General features: G+C 33.9%; 1 protein-coding gene across 3 annotated transcripts in view; it reads right to left on the minus strand.

Annotated features, from left to right (window-relative positions):
• Br140 (bromodomain-containing protein 140) overlaps window positions 1-12316 on the minus strand; it is a 507858-nt gene extending 495542 nt beyond the window's left edge. For all 3 annotated transcript variants that reach the window (XM_090369105.1, XM_090369103.1, XM_090369102.1), the window contains exon 1: window positions 12221-12316. The gene's annotated coding sequence lies outside the window, so the exon portion shown is untranslated. The remainder of the gene's footprint in view (window positions 1-12220) is intronic.
• Window positions 12317-17205: the final 4889 nt, after the last annotated feature.

Here is a 17205-nt window from a genome sequence, read left to right on the forward strand (position 1 = left end):
TAGACAATTTATTTCTCAAAATTAAAATTTGTTAGCTAATTAGTTTATGTTTAAACAATGATTGATTTATTGAAAGAAATGAAAATGTAGCCTGTAAAATCAAGCAAATTATAATAATAAAGAAATTATTTACGACTTACAAATGTTAAAGAATGTTTATTCTTCATCATCACCATCATCGACTAAATGCACACTCGTTGATCACTCATTATTGGCTTGGCACTTGTTGGTTTGTTGCACAAGGAGTCGTCTTCTTCAGAAATGTTTCAAGAGATGTTTGTTTCCAAGATAATCTTCTCTTTTAATTATAAATTTCAAGATTGCGTGCATAAGCATTTATTAACAGCACACACAAATTGCAACTAACACGATTCACGTGGAGTAACAAGTTTATGAAACTTAAAAAAAGGAATGAAGAGAAGATTCTGAAAATTTATTTGTGTATTTTATACGATTGAAGATTTCAGTAAAGGGAAAACACATTTCACCATAATAACTTAAAAAAACCACACAATTCCGGCTATTGGTATTTTCACAAATTCAAGAAGATCGAGTTTACTACCTGTTTAATCAAATTTTCATGTGTTTAACGTAGTGCATCCTGGGTACTACGATACTATAAATTAACACTTACAACTCGTGTCATTCCCCAACTGGTGATCATGACATCGAAAGCGTCTCGTCCAGGTTTTGGTTTCTCAACACGCGAATCTTCTTCATATAATTTTATAAATGACAACCAGGAAAAAGTGGTGCACTTTCTCTTCCTGGAGACATGTTTTTAAATTAATTAATCTATTAATATAATTGGAAACTTTTACTTTCACTCTCTTTACTTTCCTTTATGTAAATTTAACAATGACCAATGCGGATCTAGAGGTGAGTACTAAGATAATAAGCTTTGCTAAGAATCTTAATACGCAGCTTAATTAATACTGCAATTTATGCATACTAATCAATATTTCTGTTCACTGACTTTTTTTTTTTTTGGATTGTAAAATTTAAAACAGTAAAAAAGATAAGCAATCAATAATGAAGAACACAGCATGCACAAATTGCACAAGTGAGATACGGAATAACAAGACTTCTGATGCACAAGTGATTGCACAAGTGAGATACAGAATAACAAGACTTTCAAGCTTAAAACATAGGAACAAAGAGAAGATTCTGAAAATTTATTTATGCTTTTAATGTGATTGAAGATTTCATGGAAGGGGAAACACATTTCACCATAATAACCCACACAATTCCAGCTATCAGTATTATTGCAAATGCAATAAGATCGAGTTTACTACCCGTTTATAATTATATTATAGTAACAGAAAAGCCCAATAAACCAAGAACTGCAAACTGATTTTATTGTTTTATGATAGTGACCTCCAGAAATGCACTCCTCTGCTCACCTATCACGCTTCACGAAATTTCTGTTCAAATTGAAAAATGTGAGCTCCTGAAAACATCAATATACAGTGTGTCTCGGACCCACTACAATTACAGTAAATATGAAATATAGCTCTCACACATTTGACATTATTTAAGCTTCGTAAATTTATACGAGAGGGTGTCAAAAGGTTCGTACCCTTACCTAGAAATAATAGCTCTAGGAAGGAGAAACTTCACAGGAACTTTAATCCTTTTCTATGTACTCTCCGTGTACAGTATCATATTTCTCCCATCTATGGATCAGTTGTTTAATGCCTTTATCACAAAAGTCGACACTTTTGGCCTAAAACCACGATTCCACTTCACTGATGACTTCCTGAGACAAATCAAAGTGGCGTCCATGCAATGGTTTCTTCACTTCTTGAAATAAGAAGTCTGACAGTGCTAGGTCTCGGCAATCTTTGAATCCATCGTGCGGAGATCTTAGACATGCACAGATGGTCATGTAAAATGCTGTGGGCGGACCCATAACTAATTCCCACTGCATTTGCAATGAAATGAATTGTCACACGTCTGTCACTCAGCACCAGCTGCTCAACCTTTGCAACCATCTCACTGTCTGTGGATGTTGATGGCCTTCCTTTACTTAGCTCATCAAAGACACTTGTACAACTGCACTGGAACTTCCATTTCCACTTTTTTACAGTCATAGGATGGACAATTCTGCCCATACACAGCTTTCATTTCTTCGTCAATTTCCTGAACTTTCTTGCCCTGCAAATGCAGTAACTTGATCACTGCTTGATACTCCACTTTGTCAAATGCAGCATTCTTCCTCAGATTCCGGACTCTGCCTTTGGTGTATGATCACCTACGGGAATGAAATTTCACATGTTGGTTATTGAATATGTAGACAACTTATATTAAAAACGGCATCTTTCTACTAATGTTTTATTTTCTAGGTCAGGGTACGAACTTTTTGATAACCCCTAGTAAGTACTGCTGCGCAGGTCGCTACATTCAGCTTGGTGCCGAGTTTTGTGTTCATCTGGTGTTACTCGCAGATGAAATCGATGAATACCATGAGCCAACACTAAAATTGCGTTATACTTGCATTGTTCCCTAATATATCGGTCGCCTTGGAGCAAATTTACGTTGCTAAAATGCATGTTATAGCAGAACTGACTGTATTCAAGAAGATGGAAAAACAAAAAAAAAAAAAAAAAAAAAAAAAGAGTACAAGGAAATTAGTATAGCAAACATTAGTGGCTGCCATGCATTATCCACCACATGTTGCTTGTAATAAATTAAAATTAAAATCAATGAAACAAATGCCAGTAAGAATGGAAAAAGAGTAGACTGAAAAATAAATAAACACATACATAATATAACAAAAGGAGGGGAGGTGAATCAAGATAAGGGGTATTGCAGAAGGAACACTCCTAAAATAATTTAGTAAAAGTCAATTAATAACTCGGGAATTCTAGAATACCAAATAATGGAAATTTTAGAATAAGCCAATTAGTTGAAATTTACTGGCGCCCACACAATATCACTAAAAACAGAGATGAAACCAACTACAGCACTTGACCAACAGAATATAAATAGAAGAGAATAAAATAAAATCTGGGCACTACTGAATTTCAACCAATTGGCTTATTCTAAAATTTCCGTTATCTGGTATTTTATTAATTGGCTTTTTCTAAATTATTTTAGGAGTATTCTTTCTGCAATACCCGTTATCTTCCGTCATAAAATGAGGGGAGGGGAAGTGGGGAGGATTCAAGGTTTATTTTACTTTTCGCTCTACTGGTTGCGAATGCTTACTCTGGCATTTGTTTCATTTAATTTTGTTTAATATATATACATATATACCAGGGACTCACATCTGGTGAGTATGGGCTTGGCACACTCAGGGTGCTGAGCTGAATATCATCATTCTTCTCTTTCTTGATGAGTCCTTTCTACTTCTGCCTCTCTCCCAGGGTTAACTCAGAAATATTTTTTGGCTAGTGCAGCATAAGCCTCAGGCTTCCTTGAACCGTATGGCTAATAATAATATACAGCCACTTCCCAGCTTACACAATACTTGACTTATGGAAATTCAACTTTACATAAGTTTTTGCTGGCTGGTGCAAATTTAAAAAAATCATGGAAATGTATTTTGCATCCCGTAGGAATAAATGGAGATATTGTGAAATTATCGTAATGTGAACCCAATAACATTGTTTTTTGGTAATTCGTTCCCAAGACCTTGAAAGTCGAAATTTTCGCTATATAACTAAACTATTTAACTCCCTAAAAGGTCATTTTTATAATGGAAATTGCACAACACTTTCATGGTTATCATATGTTCCGTTATAAGAATCAATTTTGAATGCCTGTAATATTTTTCTAAAACAATACAATTTTTGCTTTCCAGTTTATTGGGCTTTGCTGTTAAGTGCAATCTATTATAAACAGGTAGAAAACTCGATCTTATTGCATTTGCGATAACACTGATAACTGGAATTCTGTGGGGTTTTTTTACGTTATATTATTATGCTGAAATGAGTTCCCCTTTGCTGAAATCTTCAATCATGTAATAAACATAAATAAATTTCCAGAATCTTCTCTTCATTCCTATTTACTTATTACAGTGGAGAAGGGAAGGGACCAACAGAAAGTGCAAGTGCTGGCAGTGCTAGGAAATTAAACAAAATTGATTTAGAAATAAAGATGATTAATTAAGAAGTACGAAGCATGACGTTTGTCATCTGTTGCATGGAATCAGGTCTTGCTGCTTCAATAGTGAATACTATTTTAGGGACAGTGCGTGAATAAAATAACATGTTAAAGGATCAATGCATTTAAGATCAACAATGATCACAAAACAGTGTGAATAAAAATAATGTCCAATGGCCATTCAAGCAAAAGCAAGAAGTATTTATGAAGATATTAAGGATAAGTACAGCAAACCCCAAGCCAAGTTTGTGGCAAGCAACTTTTTTTTTTTTTTTTTTTTTTGGTAGTTGTTGGCGCATCGGCTTCTGTGGCCATAGTGCACCTCCCAAGGTTTTTGCAGTACTTTGATCCAAGCCCGAGGCGGGATTCGAACCCACGACCTTTGGGTTGCTAGGCAGGCACCTTACCCACCTGGCTAGCCCGATCGGCTGTGGCAAGCAACGGGTGGTTTAATAGGTTCAAGCATCGTGCTGGTTTCCAAAACGTTAAAGTATGCAGTGAAGTCGGTGAAGACTTCCATCTTTTGTTGTGGAAGTTGATAGCCTAAATAAATTTAAGGCTAAGATGGACAGGTATTTGGAACGTACGGTGGGGTGAAATGGGAGCGTTTTTTTTTTTTTTTTTTTTGCTGATGCTGCATAAGCTTGCTTTCTTGCATCATATGCCTTTACTAATGCTAAAGTCGCATACTGTACATAAGGATTTAGGGAAATTCCAACTTATGTCGAGTTCCGCATAACGCAACCCTTACGTAAGTCAGGGAGTGGCTCTGTATGTATGTATGTATGTATATATATATTTAAATAATGGCTTAAATTTTAACGTAAGATAAAATAAAAAAATAAAATAAGAAAATAATAAAATAAATTAAAAAAATAAATAAATAAAAATAATTTCGTTTTATTTTGAATTATCTTTGAATTATCGGATATATATATATATATCCGATAATTCAAATTATATATATATATATATATATATATATATATATATATATATATATATATATATATATATATATATATATATATATAATATGAGCAATTAATAAATATCTTAAGCAATATTGTCCAGATCGGATTAATGCCATCTATTGTTGATAGAACATTACATCCGTCGTAATATTATATTTGATTATAGTCTAAGTAAATAAGGTAGTGCTGTCTAATGGTATATTATGTTAGAAATTTATTATGTGGTGTCCGAAAATATAATAATGATACTATATAAATATAAAGAAATATGTATACCAGCTGGCTGCCCATTAAAAAATATATATATACCCATATATCAAGGCACCAAAACGCTATAATATCCGATACCAGCCCCCATAGGCCAAACCTAGTAAAGAAAAATAAGTAAAATAAGGTGATAATAATATAACACAATATATTAATTATAGGTAGTAGGATACATTGAAAGGGACGTTATCAAGGGCTAACCCTCTCAATATATCCCTCCAATAATCAACAGAGCTATCAGTTTCTGTTGTCATCTGCCTGTATAACGTAACCAAAAAGGTAATATTAAGGTCTAATGGTTATGTGTCTAATTTATTTGTTCACAGGCAAGATAACAATTAGCCCGACCGATAGCTAACAAAAATATAAAGAAAAACTTGAAAATGCAATTATATAGCATGGAGCGAGAAAGATAAAGAGAACCAATATCCATCCATAAAATTACTTATGATTTTTCTTTACTAGGTTTGGCCTGTGGGGGCTGGTCGGATATTATAGCGTTTTGGTGCCTTGATATACGGGTATATATATTTTTTAACGGGCAGCCAGCCGGTATACATATTTATATAGTATCATTATTATATTTTTGGACACCACATAATAAATTTCTAACATAATATACCATTAAACAGCACGTACCTTATTTACTTAGACTATAATCAAATATTATATATATATATATATATATATATATATATATACAGTTGGTCGTCGACTTACGACCGACTTCTGTTCTGACTGACAGGTCGTAAGTCGATCTGGCCACATATTTATTAACAGTATTTTTTAACCTTTCTAATCTTTTTATCATCTTTATAATTTATTTTTATAATCTTTTAAATTTTTATCATCTTTTATTTTTCATTTTAAATACAGTAATGTTTTTATCTTTTAGTTAGCGATACTGTACATACCTTCGTTTCTACGCCTAGGCTATCTCTCTCTATGAGGTTAAATTCAAACGTTTTACATTTTAATTGGTTTATTATTCATACTGTTTATAAAAAAACAAAACTACAATCTATAATTATATTGTACATAATGTGAAAAATAATACTGTACATAATGTACTGTAAACACAAAAATACAATCTAAAATTAATGTAAAAATTAATACAAATGAAATTTACAAAACCAATTTTTAATCTTTGCTTGTGCTGGGTTGTGCATCGTCAGGGTCATGTTCTTGGGTTGAGGTAGGAGATGTTTATTTATAGAGATATTATGCAAAGCAAATCTTTTTTTAAAACGCTTAAACCACCCAGTACTAGCCTGAAAATCTTCTGCGTAATCGTCTCCGGCGCGTGAGTTTAAACTCTGAAACAAACTTCTAGTCTTTGCTTGCACTGTGTGAAGGCTCATGGGTGTATTTTTTGTATTAAATCTTCCATCCACATAAACAACAATTTCTCCATTTCATGGATGGGTTCCTGTCGCTGTTTGGTTAAAATTGTAGACTTAATAGGTGCAGAACCTTTCACAGCTTCCTGAATTCTTTCTTGTATCGCCGATACAGTGGAATATGATAACTTCAAGTCACGTGCTATCGTATTCACTTTCTTTCCGCCTTCATACTGCTGGATAATTTTCATTTTACACTCTAAGTCAATAGTTTACCTTGACTTCTTAGCTGGCATATATGTAGATGAAGGATTTTTCCTTTTACTAAACATTTTATGGGTATTTCAGTAGAATTTTAATTAATGCATCACACGCAACAGATGCTTGAAAGCGACTGGGTATATGTGAGAGAGAGCGACTGAGTGTATGTGCCTGGTGCTGTCCTCAGGTCTCCAGCAATCGATGTGCCTCCTCACCTGGGTTATGGGTGTCCTCAGTAGTGACTTCCTGATTTATTATTAATTAATTAATTTATTTTTTTTTTTTTTTGTGGTCGTAAGTCGACGACCAAATGTGTATATGTATATATATATATATATATATATATATAGTGTGTGCATGCATACAAAAAAAATAAATAATGAAAAATTAAAAAATAATAAAATAGTGTTTTTGTTAAGGGTTTTGTGTTGCCTTGCGAGTGAACGTAGCTGTTATATAATTTATTCACTGTATCTGTATCAGGACCACCATTTTTCAGATCTATTGTGGCTGTCAGGGTGTCAATGGATGGATTTGTCTAATGTTTTCAATGCAGTGATTCCATGGCCACCGTTAGCCTTAAGGCATTCTGAAAAGATGGGGAACAAAGACCAGTCTATTTTGTATTTATTTTTGTTTCCCTAATGGACACATTATTGCAATTTAGACCTGGTGCAATCAAGAGGATACTGATAAATTTCTATCGATTGCCATTTTTATAAATTTATATGATTTGTGTCTTTTATTAATTGGCAATTCTTCCAAATTACTTTTGGAATGCATTCCCTCGGCAACACTCTTATCTTGATTTATTTTGCTCCCCCTTGTTTTTTTTCGCTCTTGTTTCCCCCTTGTTTCGCTCCCCCTTGATATGGTAACGTATTAGTTTATTTTTTCCCTACTTACTTGGCTTGCCATACAACTGGCTTATTCTTACTTTATGTATGAGTGTGGCAATAAAGTTCCCAGACTGGTGCTTTTGAGGTCATATTTGATGATTCTGAAAATAAAGAGAAGTGCTATGGTGTAGTTCAAACTTCCTCCAACAGATTATAGGTGTACACAGATTATCGAGTAAGCTGACAGGTTGCAAGTAACAGTTAGCAGCATTAATGTTGCATGTCATGATTTTGCAAAGGAGCAATGAATGAATATCAAATTTTGCTTTAAACTTGGAAAATCTGAAACAGAAACATATGAAGCGTTAAAAACTGTTCATAATGTTGCATCATTAGGTCATACCAGTGCATTTATATGATATAAATGGTCCAAAAACAGATGTGAGGATGTTCACAATGACCCAAGAAGTGGGCATCCATCAACCTCTGACTTCATACCCCCACCATCCCAAAGTTGATAAGTGACATGTGGTGAAACCACTTTACTGTCAAAAAAGGACCTTTTTTTAAATAAAAACAACAAATTGAAGATAATGTTTCTAGTAGTTTTTTCATTAAAAATAGTAAAACCTGTTTCAGGAATAAATGAAGCAGTATTAGTAGCAGTATATTGATTAAAACACGTTCTTTTGCTTTGCAGTGAGATAGATTTTAATTACCTTGTGTTTTTGCAGTTTTCCAGAAAAATGACACACAAAAGAACCAAACAATGAATCAACCTCAAATTTTCAACAAAACTAAAGAAAACAACTGAAAGTTAGTGTTTCCTTTAGTTGGTTCAATTTTGTTTTCTTATGGGGAAAGATACTATGTCAAAAAACCTGCATGTTTGAATGGCATAAAAGATTTTTAAGAAGAAGAGAGAATGTGAAAGCCAATGAATGACCAAACCGTTTGGTATCCATGAAAACTGATGAAAATGTGGACCGGATAAGGACATTGATTAGAAGTGATCATTGTTTAAAGTATTAAAATGGTTGCATCAGAATTCAATATGCACAAAGACCAAAATATGGACCCATAGACCAAAAAATGCAAGAATGTCAAAATCAAGATAACTTCTAGAAATATTTCTGTACTTGGAAGAAACATATGGAACAGTGTGTGCAAGCCCAAGGCAATTGTTTTTAAGGTGATACTTATAAGGTATGAAATATTTCATTATATTTATTTTATTGCAACAGTGTAGTTATTTAATAACCACGCCTTGTAGAGCATCATCCCTAAAAAATAAATTTACTCACATAGTTTGCCAATCTCTTCTAATAATTTGTTCGATTCTTCTTTAAATTTAGCATTGGCATTAGCATTAGTAGAGGCATTTGATGCAAGAAAGCAAGCTTATGCAGCATCAGCCAAAAAAAAAAAAAAAAAAACCACTTCCACTTCACCCCAATTTATTCAATACCTGCTTCTACAACACCAAGTGGAAGTTTATTCTGACAGTCTATTACACACTAGCTGCAGATCTGTCCCTTTATGAATTATTCTTTTTTTTTTCCATTAAAAAAAAAAAAAAGTGTCCTAGTGTGTGTTATCCAATAATGAGTAAGGATGCCAACAGCATTTTGTTTAACTCAACCTCATTTAAAGCTTTAAACACCTAAATCAGATCTTGCAAATGCTTAAGTAACCAGAGATACAGAAAAATACAGGACAAAATTATCGAATTATAGAACAGATATAGGATTGGACATATATATCAATTTCCATATGAACGCAGCCATTCAAGCCAATTTAATCCAACATCACCCTAAAATTCATAGGTTACACAGCATTAAGTACTTCTAATTACTTCTTATTATTTTCTGCCCCTTCCTTGTTCTCTGTAATTACAATTTCAGTTCTGTTGGCCCTTTCCCATTCTCTACCTACCTTTATATTCTCTACCAACAAACTTGTGTATCCATTATGGTCGTTGAGTTCTTTCTGCTTAATTTTAGCAGTGTCCCTGGTCCATAAACCATTAATTAATAATAATTTATACAGTTACATTCTTTGTAAAATTCTTATAAAAAAATTGTATATATATACAATATTATATATACATAAAAATCTTGTATATACATAAAAATCTTGTATATGTTTTCAAATATACAGGAAATGAAAAAGAGAACAGTAGAAGCACTGGAGATGCCATACCTCAGTATGATGATAACAAATTTGTATTTTACATAATGACCACAACTCTGATTTGACAAATGATTGGGGTTCTGGGTTCAATAACACAAATATGCACATTGGGAGATCAGCCCTTACATTGCCACAAAAAAGATGTATTGCTCATTGTTAACTGTTACACTTTTATATCAGCTACAATCAAAACAGTTACAACGAAGCTGTAAATTCCTCTCTTCCTACCACAGAGTATATATGAAAATCTATTTACTTATACTGTATATGAAACTAACTATATCTCTAAAAGTTTCTAACTATTTCTGTTATATAAAGTTTATTTGCATCTCTAATGTGTAAATGTTTATTTTACTTTTTTTTTAATTACTTGTCAATGTGACACCACAAACCTGTAATGTAATTTTTTTATCAATCGTGTTTAATGTCTTTTAAAGCTTTTAAATTATATAGCAATCCACTGCACTTTGCTTATACTAATGAATATGGGCACAATTTTGCTAATAACAACAGCTGAGTATACAATATGCACACACACCAATGAGCAGAGACCATAAACACTGTTCAATATTTCTCTCATATCATATGCTATGCATGTAACTGGATTATTATTTTATACCAATGCTAAAAATTAGTTTAAGGTAACCTAACATTAATTAACAAAACCTAAATATTAATATAGGATTATTTTTTGGTTAGTCAGCAATTAAAGTAATAAAGAATTAATTATTACTAAGTTATGGCATACAAATAATTTTAAAATGAATTTATGGTAGCCTTACGACTGGGGTAGACATAAGTAATCCGATGATTAGAATATATTACCACAGATTATGCCAAATGCTACTATTACAGGTAAAACAGAAATATAGTGTCATTCTAATAATGGGATGCAGAATATTGAAAGGAAATAGGGAAACTGTTCACTGTAATATGTTGCTAATACTAATCCTACAAATATACTGTTTATAACCAACAAAACTAATGTAGTTCATAGTAGTTGTAGTTAATGAACCAGGAAGCTATATCAAATGAGATTGGAGAACACAATTTCTTCATCCACTAGCATACATGTCCATTACAAGTTAACACAATTTACATCTGAGTTTATCAAATTCATTATTTAATAATTCACAATGTACTTTCTCTATCTAGATCTTTTAGGTGCCATCTGAACTATATTTTTACCAATAAGCATAGCTTTAATAATATTTCAAAACACAAATTTACTGTATTAATTAATAATTTCTCAAGATAAATGAAATAGCACAGTCAGTTTTTTAATCTTATGAACATCTTATTTAGTAGTCTTATTTAGTTTACAGTGATTTGCACTAATTTAATGAGTTTCTGATTTATATCCTCTTAGGTTATAAATCAGCTTGCATAACTAAGAAATTTTCTTTTATCAATGGATAACATCTTATTAACTACTAACAAAAAGCTGGCAAACATATTCCTTGTTTGCTTACAAATTCTAATTTAGCTTTCCTAAAAAATATATTTCCCACATATATAGCTATTGTTAATGCTGTCCCATTAGGCATATAACTCCCATTAGGCATATTATACAAATCTAAAACCATTTCATCATTGTTTCTCCTTCTCTCTTTCTGTTGAAAATTTGAATAACGTTTTAATTATGATTATCAGTACAAAAATGCGAAAATAAAATCAGTAAAAAAATTTACTTATATACCAACTATAACTGCTAGCAGAGAGAGAGAGAGAGAGAGAATTCCTAATACTATATATTATGAACACAGTTACAATATATAGGGGCAATTATTGTAATGATTTTGATTTTTCTCAAAGAATGTATGCATCTTGTTAATTATATCACACTGAAAGCATCAGAAATACGATATAACCCAGAATAATCACTTTAATTAAAAAGGAAAATAAAACTAACTTTTTCAGCTGATATATACAGCCTAGTGAACAAGTAAACGAACAAACATTTAAGTAAAAAAAATTCTTCTATTTTAAACAAAACAGGTAAAAAGCGCATTGTAAAAAACCCCGAAATATACATATAAACCGTAGATCTGTTTATGAAATAAAGGCAAATGACATAACCAGTTTGTACATATGTGTGTGGTTTGGAAACATCAACCATTGCACCTGCGCATGATTTCCACTGTGTATATACTTAGCTTAAGATAAACAGGAGTGTCATTCGTGACACTTATACTTTTGCTATTTCTTTGGTAGAACTAAATGCAAATAGTAGACTCACCTTATAGGCATGAAGAATATATACCTCGGGTTGTCATTGACTGTTGACAAAAATGTAAGAGTATATACCACTAATTAGAAGCTTTTCAAATGTTGGAGTAGGAAGCATAATTACACTCACATGACCACTGAAAATTATGTCACCGACTTTCTCAACACACAAACTATAACTTAACTTTATTCTGTTTCAAAAATTAAATTAAAAGAAAGAAAACGTTCGAGTGACGTTACTGAACTAGATCAATACTCAATGAGTTCATCGCAGGCTTCAACTAGGCCTAAATTCCGGTTAAACGGTTCCGTTCAGATAGTATGCATTAGGCTTTCCGATTTCGTTGTAATTTTTCTGTCACTACTAAAAGGATATTGGATTAAACTCATAAAATTGAAATCAGACATGTTTTTTACATACGAATTATATTACTTTATCATTCTTGGTATTTCTATATGCCATTTTGTTAGGAAACATATAAACGACACAAAATATTCAAATCGGCGTATAGTCATTTCGTTGTTTAACAATACTTCCGGTGTCACTTGAACCTTTGCGCCATCTATCGAATTCCAATTTGAGTGCTAAGCTGCCATCTGTAAATGCTACACAAACAGTAATAAAAAGTAGTTAGAATACACAAAAAACATCAACAAATAATAAAAAAAATAAAAATAGCAATAAGTTACGCGTTATATGAATTACTTTATGTTAAATATCTAAAGAGAGCATTATGAATATTTCCTACTCCACTTCAAATGAAAACTTCATTTTAAGTGGAGTAGGAAAGAAATTAAATACAAACAGTAATTAAACCATAGCTTGAAATTTGTTAGTGTAACATACACAATGTGTATGTACATCTATATTTTGTGTGACAAATATGAGTAAAACCTTGTTTATGAACGGTAGTTAGAACCAGCTTGCAATTTTGTGTGGGGGACCTAGGCACAACGGTGTATTGCAATTAAACTAGGGGAATACATTTAAGATTCGCTATCGAATGGGTCAGTGCCTTTCCACCATGTTTTGTTCGTAGTGAACTGTTTAAGTCGATTATTGGCATCATTTTAATTGTATCTCATATTGCAATTAAACAAACATTTATTTTTGAACATTGTATACATTTTTTTAATTATAAACAGGATCTTAGGTACAAATGAAGATAAGCATTAAAGTGAAAAAAAGAAGCCGCATTGATGGGACTTGAAGGTAGGCCAATTCCAAGTAAATGCGAGAAACATCGATTATAATTAATTTTGTCTACTGCGACACGCATTAGATTATATGATTTGAGATGAAGTAAATCTAAAAATGTCTGAGGAGTATGATAATAACGCAAGCGACCATCTTTGCCATTTCCAAGTAAAATTTCTCACCCGGGACGCTGGACGCTCAAGTCGACGTGTTATTCGTGTAGATTCAGAATTTTATGATTGTGGTTTATATCCACATGTAACAAGATAATGGAAATTTTTTTAAAAAATGACTGCTTTTACCATAATATTGTCCAACAGGAACAATTTTTGAAGAAAATTGAGGTCAATAAGAGGGATGATCATTTAATTCACGAACTGGTGCAAAACCAGATTATGATATTAGGGCCACCCATAAATGACTACCCATATATTTATTTTGACTGTAAATTATGTGTGTTCTCTGGTCGATTTGACTGTTTTTCTAGACAAAAAAATCCCAATTTCTGGGGAAATACCTTGCTGTCTACGCCTGCGACCGACTAATTCAGCCACGGAGTGAAAAAAAGCCCATTAAAATGTCTCGCGTCATCGACAGAATTCAAACTCAGGCTTTCCACCCCCCCATCTCACCCCTGTGCTACCCACGCAGACCTCGGACTGGTGCAAGGTCTTATCTTAATTGTCATCATCTGAATCATCTATGGAATTCTCCTTCTCAAAATACCCTCCTTTGAACTTAACACACTCTCGCCGCCTTCGTACGCAACCATTAAATGCTTCTTGCAAGCCATTTTTCGAAAGATTGCGAAGTGCTTCCATTGTCCGTCTATGATCATCGTTGTGTCGGAGGCGAAACGCTTGCCTTTCAAAGCTTTCTTCAGACGTGGAAACAGGAATAAATCACATGGGGCTAAGTCTGGTAAATAAGAGGAATGTGGGATAACTTCGGCACCTAAGATAGTAATCATATCGGCAAAATATTAGCCATATGGGACTTAGCATTGTCTTGATGGATAATACCACTTCACACCGGAAAGTCGGTTACACTGTAACATAGCCGTCTGATCAAGACACCTGTTACTATATGCTTCATGAATCTCTTTAACTGTTTCCGATGCATTTAAGTCCCGTCTGACACAATAACGAATGATATATCGCTGTTCAATCTGTATGTCCGACATGATATTTGCTTAAAAACGATGGTGGCGCCTCCCTAGCCAGGTGGGCAGGAGCAGCAGTGCATAGCACACGTTTCTTGATTAGGCCGGGGTTCGAGCCCGTGACCACCAAATAGAGAGGATGCGGAAAGGTCAGGGAATGGCCACCGTATATCCAATGAGCAATATGGCCTTAGTTGCTAACACTCCTAAAAACCAAATAACAAACAAACAAACAAAACGATCGTCAGTGACACGCTGCTAAAAAAAACTCTCTTCGAACAACACTAGCTCGAGAAGTACTGGTATGCGCACGCAGAGTCTGCGCAGCAGCGATCAGGGAGAGCACCTTTAGTGGCAATGATGGAAAGTTCGCATGGTAAACATAAAATCTTGCAGCAGTCCGAGAATTCAATGATCACCCCTCGTATATAAAAGGTGTTACGATGGCAAACAGTTGTTAATGGAGAAAACATTTTATGAAATATGTATTCTATTGCATAAGAAAAATATTTCAGACCAAAAATTTATTTTGATCAAGCTTTAAACATTCAAAATCACTCAAGAAAAAAAAAAATATATGGCAGAATCCACGCTCACTAGTAGCCTTTAAATGCCCAGTGAACAGCAACCTGCCATGCAGTTTCAGCAGAGAGTGGTTATTGTAAAATTAAAGATCCAATAAAAGAGTTATGAATTGAAATTCTAGAGGAGAGAGTTAGAAGAGGGTGCGTTATCGACAGGGATTTAACAAAACTACTTTATTAAGGCGACCTAAGTCCAAACTAGTAATTGTAGGTGATTCAATTGTCAAGGGAAAAAGGAAATATATTGTGTAAAAAGGATAGGTGGAATAGGACCAGTGTATGTCTCCAGTGGCAAAAGTTGATCAGATATCATCTTTTAAGGACAAAAAAGGTGATATTGTTGTACACTTGGCACTAATAACATTAAGTGTAGGAGACCTGCTGACTTACTTAACAAGTATTAATTTTTAATTTATTAATTTTTATTGTTGATTAATTTGTATTTAAACGGAAATCAGGCCCCAGACTAGAGCAGCAAAGAGATGTGCACAAAGTATCAGAAGTGCTGTGGTTCGGGGAAGAACCGAAACGATTCTCCAACGCATCACAGTCTACAAAAATGTGTAAAATGTGACATGTTTTCGGAACTTTCTGGAACAGGACATGATCTAGTCATGGAGGATAATCTTTGTTTGGGCTAGGTGCAGAGAATGTGAAGAAATTAGGCGCCAACTTAGCATTCTGGTGGGCGTCTATAAGAGTTTGAAGAGTCGGGTAGATGCCCTCGAAGAAATTAAAATGGGAGTCGATCAAGCTCTCAGCTGCCCAACTCAACGACAGAGCTCACTCTTGTGCTAGGCAACGCAACGGCAATCTTCAGGGCAGAATGCGCTGATCCCACAGGAGCTAGTTATTGTCGGTAACGGTAAATTGTCAGGGAAACGGCCAATATATTGTGCAAAAAGGATAGTTTGCGTGGGTAGCACAGTGGTATCGTCACCGTCCTCCCCACACCGGGTGAAAAAGGCTCGGGTTCGAATCCCGTCGATGACGCAAGGAACATTAATGGCTTTTTCACTCCGTAGCTGAATTAGTCGGTCTTATACTGAGTAACCAAGGTTTTTTTCCTCCAGAAATTGGGGTTATTCGTCCAGCAAACAGACAAATCGACCAGAGAACACACGCAATTTACAGACAAAATATGTATATGTAATCATTTACGGGTGACACTAACATAATATATATATATTTTTTTTTTTTTTTTTTTTTTTTTTGTGCAAAAAGGATAGGTTGAATAGAACCAGGGTAAGACTGCCAGGAGAAAAAGATAATGACGTTGTACAGCAGATATCATCTTTTAAGGGAACAATTGGTGATATCCTTGTACACGTTGGCACTAAACAAGAACAGGTCAATTTTAAAAAAAATTCGCGAGTTGTCTGAAACCCTGGCCAGACACGATTAGCGGGAGAATATGATGAGAGCCCTCTCAATCGACTTGGCCTTCTCTAGGGATAAGTCGATTGAGAAGAGGGCCAAGTCGATTTAACCCACATGTGCAAGACTTGTGGATTAAAATTTTTCTCAGTGTAGTCTTTGTATGCCTAGGAAAAATAATGGACTCAGTGGTTAAAAAAGGATTGCAGGATCATCTAGACAGGACTGCAGTAATAGTTGAGACACAGCATGGGTTTGTTAAAGGGAGATCTTGTCTGACCAATTTGATTGGATACTATGATGTGGTCACAAAGGAACTGAATGCCAAAAATAATTTTGATACCTTGGATTTCAGGAAAGCTTTTTATACTTTTTTTTTTATTTTTTTATTTTTTTTATGAGAACCCCAAACACGAGAGGTATTAGAACCTATAGTACTTAGCACCGTGCTTGGGTTGGAGGTTGAGAAGACGAAAGAAGATATTTGTTGATATTGGACTTGAACTTCTGTAGATTGTAATTTTCAGGAAATATAAAGTACGTATGAAGGAAGGTTGTTCCAGAAAACGGCAGTTGAATGAATAAATGAGGAAGATGAAAAGTTGGTTCTGTGGGTTTGAAGTTGGACAGTAAATGGATGTTGGCTGGTGGCAGCACGTGTTTGGACTGTTTTG

The sequence above is a fragment of the Mastigoproctus giganteus genome, chromosome 2 (assembly GCF_048544385.1).
Source record: "Mastigoproctus giganteus isolate SK-2022 chromosome 2, ASM4854438v1, whole genome shotgun sequence".
NCBI classification, from domain to species: Eukaryota; Metazoa; Arthropoda; class Arachnida; order Uropygi; family Thelyphonidae; genus Mastigoproctus; species Mastigoproctus giganteus.